Below are 13,031 nucleotides of genomic sequence, written 5' to 3' on the forward strand. Positions count from 1 at the left end.
TGGAAACTCCGATGGCAACCAGCAGCCATCGGAATAATACACCGCGGAAACTTTTCTTCTTTTCCTCTGACCTCACACCCGACCCCGCACACGTGCCAATGAATTCCTCCGCAGTCCGCACCCTCCATCGCAACAAACAAATTCGCTACAGCAGCAAATATTTCTATTTGTCAGCCAAGAGGGCTTGTTTGTGAGATCGATTTTCATCGCTCCCCAACAACAACCTCGGCACGGCCCGGCCGCCCCATTTCCGTTTATTGCAACACAAATCGGGAAAATATTATGCATTTGCAGGCGTAAAACTTTGTCTTCCTGGAATTGTGTTTCCTGGGGAGGCTGATGACGATGATGAGGCTGCTGCTTTTGCTGCTGTCTCGCAGAACTTTTTCGTTACCTACGCAATCTTTTCAACTTTGGCAGGTATAATTCAATAAGCGTGTTGCCATCTTTCTTCGACCATTTCCCCTCCGGACGGTGTTGAAAATCAATTGCGAGCTTGTTTGCATATAAAATGAATTGCTGATGGTGGTGGGTGCTCCAAACAACAATGAATGGCCTACAGTGCCAATGTCGTAATTTTTGTACATGTTAGGGAATGATAAGAAGTGTGCTTTCGATTTACACCCTCTGCACGTGTCGCATATCGAATACCATGCTAGGTTAGATATCTACATCTGAGAACACATTGAAACATTATGGGTTTGTCGATTGTGAGTGAAACGAAGCACGTGTATACATTCTATGATGGTAACCAAGGGCGTAGGCAGCTTTTCGGTCGAGAAGTGGGGGGAGGTGCTGTTAATTTCTACTAACTTTTATAAGTGAACGCAACACGCAACACGCAACAAAATTTACTATGATAACATTATATTCTTCTATAAGCTTAGTTTAACCCATCAGCAGTCACGCTGCTTTTTTTGAATGCTTAGAAAAAAAACCTCCTCTGTTCTACACAAATCAGCAAATTTCTGGAAAATAAAGAAATTTTCTTCACTTGTGCATTACGGTTGTTATAAAACATGTACCGTTAGTGTTTAAAATATCAAAAATTCTAACAAAACTTGTTAAAATTGAAACAAAAACATAACAAGTTGAGATATAATCATAACAAGATCATATCAAATTTTGTTAGACGAAATTTGCGAAATCATAACAAAATAATAAGAAGTTCTGTTATATATTTCCGTTACAAGATATGTTATAAATCTCTTGGCTCGAGTGACCAAAATAGCAAAAATATCAATCTTTTTCGCGACAATACAAAAAATCTTACAAATTTTGAAATAAATTTGTTAGAAAAAATATTAGAAAGATTCCAATAAACGTATTACGAATTTATGTTAGAGGCAATTGTATTATAACGCATAATATAACAAATGTTGTTATACATCTGTTTGAATGAATGAAATAAGTTTTGCTACAATTTAGTTACTAAAATTATAACAAATGTTCATATAATTTTGTTATGGATATTCACATGGAAAAATCCTTATAACAGAATTATATCAACTACTGTAATTTCTAAAAACAGTTGTCATAACTCTGTTATGATCTTGTTATGTGTTTTTGGCCGGATTCGTTTATTTTTTTAATGTGTACATAAAGTATTATATGACTAACTGGAGTTTTTTTCAGTAATTAATCATCCACTCTGTCTTAGCTTATCAGCAATCTTGGAATGTTCTGGATCTCTATTCCTCTAAGAATAAACTGTTAGTTGTATTGTTCCGAGTACATCCTGGCTGGATTTTCCCTAAAAACAGTTTTATATACTCATATACCATAGCATGAGCATGAGCATGAGCATTGGTGACCGTACACAGTTAGAATTAAAATGTAAATTTAAGTTTATTTTCATGCACATATTTGGAGCATGAAAATAAACTCAAAAATACATCGCGTTGTAAATTTAAACGCAAACCAAAGGATGGTCGTGTAAATTTAAATGACGTTTATTTTTACATAAACCCATCACGCGCCACTTGTGCTGTGTTTTGTTTCATTCCCAATCGTTCCTATGATTCAGAGGGTTTTCCTTCTCCCGGCGATCGGAGGCAGCAGAAAAATAAACACATACTGGATCATTTCAAAAACCATCGAAAGTAGTTTATTCAATTGAAATGCTTTTCCATTTTAACAACATTATTATCTCATTTATGAAATCTGGAAGTTTAGTCAGCACAACCGCGTAGTTTCACGCCGAGGTGGTGATTATCGAGCATGACGACGATGGCATTCTGTTGCGTTGCGGGTAGCTGAAATACACAGGCTGTTTGTTAATTTTTAACCATAGTGGCTAAGTTCACGTATCACATTCGGTACCAACTTATCAAATTGAACTTACCTGCAGATCTGCTGTCGTTGAATCCATAGATCGTAGCACTAAAACGAAGAATAGTCAAATACTTTGACCAGCTTTTCTCACACGATTTCTACGCGCCGGCCATTTTTTTACTGCTAGCGGTCGTGAATTTGATTTTACACGTTGATTGAAATTTGTGGTTTTATTCGTTGAAAATGAAATGCAAATAAATGTATTCTTAAGGAAGATTATGAATTTTGTATGCATTTTCGTGTTCCAAATATGTGCAGTTATTTCAACTCAATTTTAAATTCTTAACTTTCACCAGTTTTTGCTGTGTACACTCGTAGTTGCTACTCCGTGATTGACTAGAGCTAGCGGAATTGTACAGAGAACCAATAGATGGGGCTTGGGATTAGCACACCTTCTTCAATGTGCACGTTCCGAGAACTCGAATTTATTAGGTCAATAACGGCGCCGGCCACGTCCTTACGGTCAACCGGGGAAGGATAGGAATGTTAGTTGGACAACCGTTGCTACTAGAGGTTGTATATACTACTGTGCCCTCCACAGTTGTCACGGGAAGGAGTTTTTGTTAGTTGGGAGGGATTGGTAGTTACATAAATCAGGATTCACTTTGGTAAGCGTTGCAATCTATGTAACCATGAGCATACACAAAACATATATTCACATGTGCCACCTCACAGTTTGGAGGAATGGTGAAACCTTGAAAATTCTTAATAGGAATTTAGAGGATGCCTTATGGAACCAAAGATATCTTGCGTCACCTCGCAATTAAGAGGACTGGTGAACCAATATAAAATGTTACTTGCTTTTGATACTATGGACACGAAATATTGAGACAAAATTTTGTGCCGACACCAATTGTGACGAAACGTACTTATGTATTAGGGAAAACAGTGGCGGACTGTACAATAAAGAAAAATTTTATTGAAAAAAATGTGAATAACGAGAATTAGCACCGACACTTGAACTTTGCAATGCTTGTAGTGTAAATACACGAAAGATGAGTATAAGAAACATACACAAACAGATACATGATAGAAAAAGTGGAAGAGATAATTTTCAAGTTGTAACTTTCGACTTTGACAAAACAAAAAAACCAAGTCGACACTCATGGTGACGAACTATACAAATTTGATCAAAATGTTTAAAGGATACATAGCATAGCATAGCATAGCATAGCATGAATACTTGCACAAATCTTGGATGGAGCTGCAAAGTTGAATATATCCATTGACATTGCTGATTTCGCTACTATCTACAATATCATAGACCCATTCAACTCCACACACCTGGCCAAGTCCTTGCAAGCATTTGATTAAGTCCAGTCATCAACTTAGAAAGAGCCCAGAACTGAAGCAGCTTCCAATAGATGAGCGGTTGTTGAAAATGGCGAATTTTCAATAAAACAATATAGGGTATTAACAAGAAGAACAAGTAAAAGAAGAAGCATGAAACATTCTCACCAAATTTGAATGGTCCATCGTTAGATCCACTTGAGAAGCGATTTCCCTGCTTCAGTGTCGTCCAGTAGCTGAATATTGATAACTGGTGGTTTGATTCGTATTATAACTTGAAGACGGATGCTTGAGCCTTGATCTAACTTTTTATCCGAATCGCATTTCGCGTATCTTCTGTCCTGTTGCACAGTTTAAATGACAAAAGGCAAACAAATTCATCCGCACTGCCACAAGGAGGACACACATTTTTTTCATCAGCGTATCACTTGAACACAGTATATCTGCATTAATTATTGGAATTTTCTCGTTGGAATTTCACACTTTTTCTCACAATTAATCCATCCGGATTTCAAAATTTCGCGAAAAACGTAACTGGTAGCCCAACACTTTATATAAATTATGCGACGCCTTCAAAGCGAAGCGCAAAATGTCTCAACAGCGGAACAAAACCGATTGCGAACCATGCACTGCGTCGAACACTAAATAACTTCTAATTACAATTGCGCGTAAAAACAATCACAAGCACAACGACTTTCAAAAAAAAAAAAAACTTTTCTATATTTGCCGAAAGGCCTAGCACCACCAGCCGATTTAGCCGTCCGAATTGAAAATCGCGAAGAACCGAGAAAAAACGTGACAGCTAGCAGAAAATGCAGCCACCCGCGCGCGTAGCCTACTGCGATCCTCTTGATCAAAATGTTTAAAGGATACATACACACATAATGAATAAATAAAATAATGAAAATAGAGTCCACATACAGAAAGAAAATAACAAAGAAGCAACAAGGAACCAACTCAACATCGCCGTTAGATGCGCGAGCAACTGCGCGAGCAATTTATTTGCAGCGGACCAGTGTTATCAAAAACACCGTGCCGCTGCATCGCGCAAGCAAAATGCACCTTAAAAAACTTGTACTCAAAGCTTAATGAACATTTGTTACTACACAAACTTAAAAATATTCTTCAAACAGATTAATGCCAAGTTAAGCACTAATAAAAATGCCAGAGTTTTGAAATTGTAATTAAAAACTTTATCAAACTAAACCATTTTTGAAAACAAATCAAATAGTATAAAATGTAAACATCGATCGCACTGCTATTTTTTGTTGTCTTGTCTTGCGTGCTCACATATTTTTAAGCAGGAAACCAAATAACTGGGGGAGCGACACTAGTTTTCCCAAGCCGAAATATCCCAAAAAAAGTCGAAAAAAGACGAAAAATAAACCGGTAAAACCCGTGAAACTTTTGCGGGTTTTACCGGCTTTTTTCGGAATATTTGGCTTGGCAAAACTAGTGTCGCCCCTGCCAAATAATCATAATTTCAATATGTCAACATAAAGAAATAAAAATGTTTAATCTTTTTTCATTTTTTTTTTTGCCGAATGTTTGGAATAGGTGGGTAAGCTATTGTAAACGTGCGATCGAGAGTGTGTCCCAGGACTCACTAAATCCACCCATAAATTTTCTACTCAGTTGAGTTGATCTTACCCAGAAATCGAAAAGTGACTCATGCTTAGTTTCCATTGAAAGTGGGAAAAAATCAGCTTTCATTAAAAGTGGGTCAACTTTTGGTTGAGTCTGAGCAGAAAAACAAAAGATTTATCGGTTTCTGATTAAGACCAATTATGTGACTGAGTGGAAAATTCGGTGGGTGTATCAGTGCAAGAGTTGCACTTTTTGACTATAGACACTGTAGATTCCATAGATCGGCGGATACATGGTTGAGTATTGTGGATTTACCGGCTACTTGTATTCTACCGGTTACTTGAGTAGCCGTTGCAGAGTAGCCGTTTTCATATAAAAATCAACTTGATTGTCAAAAAATGAATGTCGCTGAATAGCTAGTGGCAACGAGGAATAGCGCATACAATAAAAATGTTTAAAAACATTTTTAAGTTACTCTTTTTATAAAACGGCCACTTTGGAGGCCATACTGAAGCGACCGGTAGAATACAAGTAGCCGGTAAATCCACAATAGTGAAATGTCAGTATATTCTACCGTGACTTCGGAGTTAACCGAGGGAATATACGGCATCATGTTAATTGTTGTTATTAAAATTGTTACGTCATGCCCGTTTGGCTGTAGTCGTCCTGAACTTCGCAGGTCTATGAAATCTATAGTGTTTATATTTTGACAATGCGCCAACCGCCAACCGCCAGGTGAGTTACCGCGTGGTCGCTCTTCGATTGGAGATCGTTCAACAATTACGTCCAATATTTAAAGCAGGGGGAGTGTATAAAAGTATTGCAAAACTAAAAGGTAATGTATGGTAAATGCGAGACAAAGGTAAATGTGAATGGATCTAGAATTCTTGAAAAAAATGATGAACGTAATATTTCAATATTCCCTTGCTCTCACTTTGTGCTTATAGCATTAGGCGATTTACAAAATTAATCGAAAAAAACTCTGTAGAGAATGAAAAATCAACTAAACAAATTAAACCGTAACGATTTTACATTCATTTATTATATATTGCATTTAAGCATTTTCACGTTACAATTATACAAAATATGACATGCGTAATATTTTACGAGATTTTGCTGAAATTGCTCCCGCTAGGGTGTTTCAGGTATTTTAAACAGACCGTTTGGCGGATTTTGGAAGACAATGCAGCAAAATCAAATAAAAATGTCCAAAATGTTCAAGGGTAATGGTCTGTCAAAAATACATGAATAGCTCTTATCCTTGCACCCACACCCACTGCTTGGGAAGTTCTTGTAGCGAAGCTAGTAGTTTTTAGATTGGTCCCCAACAAGTAGTTTAGGTTTCCCCAACAGGAGAAGGATAACATGTCCACAGGAATACCCACTAGGAATCCCAAAAAAAAACTTCTGAAAACATTCCAAAAGGATTTGGAGGAATCTCAGAAGGAATCCCTGAAGGAACTTCCAGAAGAATTTCAGAAGCAACTCTTGGAGGAACCTTGAAAACAAATCATAGAAGAAATCCCGTGAGGAGCTTTAGAGAAGTCTTGAATAAACTCCTGGAAAAATCTCAGAAGGAGCTATTTCTAGAGTCTCAGAAAGGAACTCCTGGTTCAATTTCTGTAGAAAACACGGAAGAAATTTTTGATGGAATCCCGGAAGGAATTTCTGAAGGAATCCCGAATGTTTGGGGAATCCCGGAATATATCCAGATAGACCTCCTGGTGAAATCTAAGAAAGAAAATCCACGAGGAATTCCAGAAGGAACTATGGGATAAATCCGTAAAGGGAATTCGCGGAATTCTAAGAGATCCTGGAGGAATCCTGGAAGGAGTGAATGGAGGGAAACCGGAAAAAAAAATTCCTGGAGGAGTCCCGGGAAAAATCCTGGATTAATCCTAGAATGAAGCTTTCGAGGAACCCCAGAAGAAACCCTCAGAAGAATCCAGTAAGGAATTCATGAAGGAATCCGAAAAAGAACTCCTGGAGAAATCCCAGAAGCAACTCCTGGAGGGGTTTTGAAAGAATGTCGGAAGAAATTCTTGCAAAAATCTCGTAATGAATATCTGAGTGAATTCCGGAAGGAATTCCTGTAAGAAACCCAGAAGGAACTCCTGGAGGAATCCAGGACGAACCTTCTTTAGGAAACTCATAAAGAAGTTCTGATGGAATTTCAAATGAACTTCCGGTTTAAATCCCTGGACAGATGTCCGAAGAAACTGCTGGTGGAAGAGAGGAGAAGAAAACCTTAAAAAAAACTCCTGAAGGAAACCATGGATATACTTAAAAAAGCTTAAAAAAATCCCCCGGAGAAATCTCAGAAGAGTCTAAGAAGAAACTGTGGAAGGAATTCTTGGAAGGATCTCTGAAGGAAGTGCTGGAGGAATTAAAAAGAAAGGAATTCTCAAAAAAGGGAATCCCTTGAGGAATTCCAGAATGAACTGCTGAAAGAATTTTAGAAAAAACTCCTGCAGGGTCCCTCAAATGACATGGTGTATTTTATTCAAATGAAACCAATTTGATATTCTTAACAGATTACAGTTTACGGATTGCAATACAGATTAACTATATTGGGAGCTTCAACCTCCTGTTCTTCGGCATCAAGCAGAACGATGGGTTGTTTATTGAGTCATTAGCTTTGTTGATAATCTCCACTGGTTGCACCTATGGTCTTGATGTCGGCGATCTGAACCTGGCAGATGAATGTTTTCTTGCTATTGTTGCTTTTTATTTTTTTTATATATATTTTATATATTCATATGTATTCGTTAAACATTTAAACGTTAAACAATTGATATCAGAATTTGGTTTCGATTTTTTTTGCGTTTTTGACATGAAAATTTTGTTGAGGGGGGGGGGGGGGGGTTGTTTAACAAGCTACGTCATTTATAGGGGGGGGGGGGGGTATCCGAATTTGTGACGAAATGCTACGAGGGTGGAGGGGGGTATTAAAAATCGCTTAAAAAAAGCTACGTCATTTATGGAACAACAGCCACATATCAACACATGGTGCTCATCATTCTACAACGGACAGAGTAGAAAATTGACAGCAGCCCAAAAAATACAAACCAGTTCGATATAGTAGAATGTATACATTTAGGCGCTGTACAACGAGTTAGTGCAGCTGCCGATTGGAATCGCTTACGTAGTGCCCTAGTGGACAAAAGAGCTGTAAATTAGGTTTAGTGATTAAGAATAAAAAAAGGACAGACTTGTTGGAAACGCAATATGGCCGCCACAATGGCCGACTTTACCTACTTACAATTGTAACCGCACACCTACTTACGATTTTAAACGCACAAATCTCATCAAAAACAGAACCAGCGCCCATGATCTTCTGATTTTAAGCTTATTGCAAGTGAGCAAGAGCAAAATAAAAATGATACTGTTGTTCGAAGCTTGCTTCTTGAGATTTGTGCATTTGAAATTCTGGTGCACTGTTGAACCGGGGTTTCAAGACGTTTATCCTTAAGTCATGTAGGTGAAAAAATCGGCCCTCAATCAATCGTGTCTATTCAACGACTAACGTGAAGCGTTTTTTTATATAACCAGTGGATCGCATTACCTACCATAGTTGACTCCAAAATTCACACTTTACTTTCAAAATTATTGGTTGAGATTTTTCACGTGCGATTCGTTTTAGTGGGTAGGCGCACATTCGAATCCGACACAGAGTCTTTAGAAGATTTTTCAACTACTAGATGTAACAAAAACACACGCACACACACTCACATACGCGCACGCACACGCACACGCACACACACACACGCGCGCACGCACACGCACACGCACACACACACACACACACGCACACGCACACGCACACGCACACGCACACACACACACACACACACACACACACACACACACACACACACACACACACACACACACACACACACACACACACACACACACACACACACAGAGAGAGAAGTATCGTCTGGTTAAATTAAAAGGCGATAATATTCAAATGTCTAGTGTCACTCTTCCTTTCCCGGGCTTGTGACCGGCTAGGTTGATTCAATCAACCTTAGGCGGAATTCCCACTAGCATTTCCCACATTTATAAAGTGTGAAATATTCACGAAAATTCCCACATTTCCGAAAAAATACCCACATTTCTAACCAAATTTCCCACATTTATGAAGTATGAAATGCTCACTAAAATTCTCACATTCCAGAAAAAACCCACATTCCTAACCAAATTTCCCACACTTATGAAGTTTATGCTCACTAAAATTCCCACATTTCCGAAAAAACCCACATTCCTAACAAAATTTCCCCCATTTATGAAGTGCGAAATGTTCCCTAAAATTCCCACATTCCCGAAAAAAATCCACATTCCTATCAAAATTTCCCACATTTATGAAGTGTGAAATGCTCACTAAAATTCCCAAATTCTCGAAAAAAACACACATTCCTAACAAAATTTCCCTCATTTATGAAGTGTGAAACGCTCACTAAAATTCCCACATTCCTGAGAAAAATCCACATTCCTAACAAAATTTCCCACATTTATGAAGTGTGAAATGCTCGCTAAAACTCCCACATTCCCACATTCCCGAAAAAAAACCCACATTCCTAACAGAATTTCCCACATTTTTGAAGTGTGAAATGTTCACTAAAATTCCCACATTCCCGAAAAAAACCCACATTCCTAACAAAATTTCCCACATTTTATGAAGTGTGAAATGCTCACTAAAACTCCCACATTCTCGAAAAACCCACATTCCTAAAAAACTTCCCACATTCCCGAAAAAAAAACACATTCCTAACCAAATTTCCCACATTTATGAAGTGTGAAATGCTCACTAAAATTCTCACATTCCCGAAAAAAAACCCACATTCCTAACAAAATTCCCACATTCCCGAAAAAAAATCCACATTCCTAACCAAATTTCCCACATTTATGAAGTGTGAAATGTTCACTAAAATTCCCACATTCCCGAAAAAAACCCACATTCCTAACAAAATTTCCCACATTTATGAAGTGTGAAATGCTCACTAAAACTCCCACATTCTCAAAAAAACCCACATTCCTAAAAAAACTTCCCACATTCCCACATTCCCGAAAAAAAAACCACATTTCTAACCAAATTTCCCACATTTATGAAGTGTGAAATGTTCACTAAAATTCCCACATTCCCAAAAAAACCCACATTCCTAACAAAATTTCCCACATTCCCACATTCCCGAAAAAAAACCCACATTCCTAACCAAATTTCCCACATTTATGAAGTGTGAAATGTTCACTAAAATTCCCACATTCCCGAAAAAAACCCACATTCCTAACAAAATTCCCACATTCCCGAAAAAAACCCACATTCCTAACAAAATTCCCACATTCCCATATTCCCGAAAAAAAAAACCCACATTCCTAACAAAATTTCCCACATTTATGAAGTGTGAAATGTTCACTAAAATTCCCACATTCCCACATTCTCGAAAAAAACCCACATTCCTAACAAAATTCCCACATTCCCGAAAAAAACCCACATTCCTAACCAAATTTCCCACATTTATGAAGTGTGAAATGTTCACTAAAATCCCACATTCCCGAAAAAACCCACATTCCTAACAAAATTCCCACATTCCCGAAAAAAAATCCACATTCCTAACAAAATTCCCACATTCCCACATTCCCGAAAAAAACCCACATTCCTAACCAAATTTCCCACATTTATGAAGTGTGAAATGTTCACTAAAATCCCACATTCCCGAAAAAACCCACATTCCTAACAAAATTCCCACATTCCTAACAAAATTTCCCAGATTTATGAAGTGTGAAATGTTCACTAAAATTCCCACATTCCCACATTCTCGAAAAAAAACCCACATTCCTAACCAAATTTCCCACATTTATGATGTGTGAAATGTTCACTAAAATTCCCACATTCTCGAAAAAAACCCACATTCCTAACAAAATTCCCACATTCCCACATTCCCGAAAAAAACCCACATTCCTAACCAAATTTCCCACATTTATGAAGTGTGAAATGTTCACTAAAATCCCACATTCCCGAAAAAACCCACATTCCTAACAAAATTCCCACATTCCCGAAAAAAAACCCATATTCCCACATTCCCGAAAAAAACCCACATTCCTAACCAAATTTCCCACATTTATGAAGTGTGAAATGTTCACTAAAATCCCACATTCCCGAAAAAAACCCACATTCCTAACAAAATTCCCACATTCCCGAAAAAAACCCACATTCCCACATTCCCGAAAAAAACCCACATTCCTAACCAAATTTCCCACATTTATGAAGTGTGAAATGTTCACTAAAATCCCACATTCCCGAAAAAACCCACATTCCTAACAAAATTCCCTTATTCCTAACAAAATTTCCCACATTTATGAAGTGTGAAATGTTCACTAAAATTCCCACATTCCCACATTCTCGAAAAAAAACCCACATTCCTAACCAAATTTCCCACATTTATGAAGTGTGAAATGTTCACTAAAATTCCCACATTCCCACATTCTCGAAAAAAACCCACATTCCTAACAAAATTTCCCACATTTATGAAGTGTGAAATGCTCACTAAAACTCCCACATTCTCGAAAAAACCCACATTCCTAAAAAAACTTCCCACATTCCCACATTCCCGAAAAAAAAACCACATTTCTAACCAAATTTCCCACATTTATGAAGTGTGAAATGTTCACTAAAATTCCCACATTCCCAAAAAAACCCACATTCCTAACAAAATTTCCCACATTCCCACATTCCCGAAAAAAAACCCACATTCCTAACCAAATTTCCCACATTTATGAAGTGTGAAATGTTCACTAAAATTCCCACATTCCCGAAAAAAACCCACATTCCTAACAAAATTCCCACATTCCCGAAAAAAACCCACATTCCTAACAAAATTCCCACATTCCCATATTCCCGAAAAAAAAACCCACATTCCTAACAAAATTTCCCACATTTATGAAGTGTGAAATGTTCACTAAAATTCCCACATTCCCACATTCTCGAAAAAAACCCACATTCCTAACAAAATTCCCACATTCCCGAAAAAAAACCCACATTCCTAACCAAATTTCCCACATTTATGAAGTGTGAAATGTTCACTAAAATCCCACATTCCCGAAAAAACCCACATTCCTAACAAAATTCCCACATTCCCGAAAAAACCCACATTCCTAACAAAATTCCCACATTCCCACATTCCCGAAAAAAACCCACATTCCTAACAAAATTCCCACATTCCTAACAAAATTTCCCACATTTATGAAGTGTGAAATGTTCAATAAAATTCCCACATTCCCACATTCCCGAAAAAACCCACATTCCTAACAAAATTCCCACATTCCCGAAAAAAACCCACATTCCTAACAAAATTCCCACATTCCCACATTCCCGAAAAAAACCCACATTCCTAACCAAATTTCCCACATTTATGAAGTGTGAAATGTTCACTAAAATCCCACATTCCCGAAAAAACCCCCATTCCTAACAAAATTCCCACATTCCTAACAAAATTTCCCACATTTATGAAGTGTGAAATGTTCACTAAAATTCCCACATTCCCACATTCCCGAAAAAACCCACATTCCTAACAAAATTCCCACATTCCTAACAAAATTTCCCACATTTATGAAGTGTGAAATGTTCACTAAAATTCCCACATTCCCACATTCTCGAAAAAAACCCACATTCCTAACAAAATTCCCACATTCCCACATTCCCGAAAAAAAACCCACATTCCTAACCAAATTTCCCACATTTATGAAGTGTGAAATGTTCACTAAAATCCCACATTCCCGAAAAAACCCACATTCCTAACAAAATTCCCACATTCCCG

The 13,031-nt window shown here is 37.6% G+C and overlaps 1 protein-coding gene across 1 annotated transcript in view; it reads left to right on the forward strand.

The window, feature by feature from the left end:
• LOC115265573 (EGFR adapter protein) overlaps positions 1 to 13,031 on the forward strand; it is a 909,498-nt gene that overhangs the window by 209,295 nt on the left and 687,172 nt on the right. The gene's annotated exons all lie outside the window — the stretch shown is intronic.

The sequence above is a fragment of the Aedes albopictus genome, chromosome 2 (assembly GCF_035046485.1).
Source record: "Aedes albopictus strain Foshan chromosome 2, AalbF5, whole genome shotgun sequence".
Classification (NCBI taxonomy): domain Eukaryota; kingdom Metazoa; phylum Arthropoda; class Insecta; order Diptera; family Culicidae; genus Aedes; species Aedes albopictus.